This window comes from Pteropus vampyrus, unplaced genomic scaffold (assembly GCF_000151845.1).
Source record: "Pteropus vampyrus isolate Shadow unplaced genomic scaffold, Pvam_2.0 Scaffold284, whole genome shotgun sequence".
NCBI lineage: Eukaryota > Metazoa > Chordata > Mammalia > Chiroptera > Pteropodidae > Pteropus > Pteropus vampyrus.
The window spans coordinates 488,119-489,359 of record NW_011889065.1 but is presented as its reverse complement, the minus strand read 5'-3'; the positions used below and the strand labels follow the sequence as shown (position 1 = coordinate 489,359).

The window sequence follows — 1,241 nt, the reverse complement described above, 5'->3', positions numbered from 1 at the left end:
CGCCTACAGCACCTGGTCTTCCTAAGTTGTCTCCCATTCCAGTACTAATCAGGCCCGACCCTTCTTGGCTTCCAAGATCAGATGGGATCAGGCTTGTTCAGGATAGCATGGCCATAGATGGAATTTCATATCTTGAGGCCTATCTCAAGAAACAAGAACAAGCCCAAATAAACAACCTAATGCTACATCTTTAAAAGAAATAAAGAAGAACAAACGAAGCCCAAAGTTAGCAGAAGGAAGGAAATAATCAAAATTAGAGCAGAGCAAAGGGAAATGGGAACAAAAAGACAATAGAAAAAAATTAATGCTACAAAGAGCTGGTTCTTAGAAGATTAATAAAATTGACAACCCTCAGGCTAGACTCACTACAGAAAAAAAGAAAGTACACTAATAAGCAAAATCAGGAATGAAAAAGAAGTTACAACAGATACCACTGAAATACAAAAGATCATATGAGAACACTATGAAAAATTTTATGACACCAAATTTAAAAGTTTAGAGGAAATGGAGAAATTCTTAGAAATATGCAATCTTCCTAGACCAAATCTTGAAGAAATGGAAAATCTAAATAAACAAATCAACATTATAGAAATTGAAAAAATCACCAAAAAGCGTCCCAAAAAGTAAAAGTCCAGGACCAGATGGTTTCATCAGTTCATTCTATCAAACATTCATAGAAGATTTAATATCTATTCTTCTCAAACATTTCCAAAAAAATAGTAAAAGATCTAATATATCCTAATTTGTTTTATGAGGCCAACATTACCCTAATACCAAAACTTGGTAAAAACAACAGAAGAAACGAAAACTACAGACTAATATCTCTCATAAACTCAGATATAAAAATCTTAAATAAGGTATTAGCAAATCAAATACAATAACTCATTAAAAGCATTAGACACCATGCTCAAGTGGACTTCATTGGAGAATCACAAGAATGGTTTAACATATGCAAATTGATTAATGTGATATACCATATAAACAATATTAAGAATAAAAATCTTTTGATCATATCAATAAATACATAACAAGCCTTAGACAAGATACAGCATCCATTTATGATTAAAACACTTAATAAAATGGGTATACAAAGAAAGTACTTCAATATAATAAAGCTCATATATAACAAATCCTCTGCTAATATTATACTTAATGATAAAAAAAAAAAACCAAAAACCTTCCCTCTAAGATCAGGAATGAGATGAGGCTATTCACTATTATCACTATAATTTAATATAATA

The 1,241-nt window shown here is 30.8% G+C and overlaps 1 pseudogene; it reads right to left on the bottom strand.

Moving 5' to 3' along the window:
• LOC111729842 lies at positions 1-119 on the bottom strand (annotated as a pseudogene).
• Between the last annotated feature and the right edge of the window lie 1,122 nt (positions 120-1,241).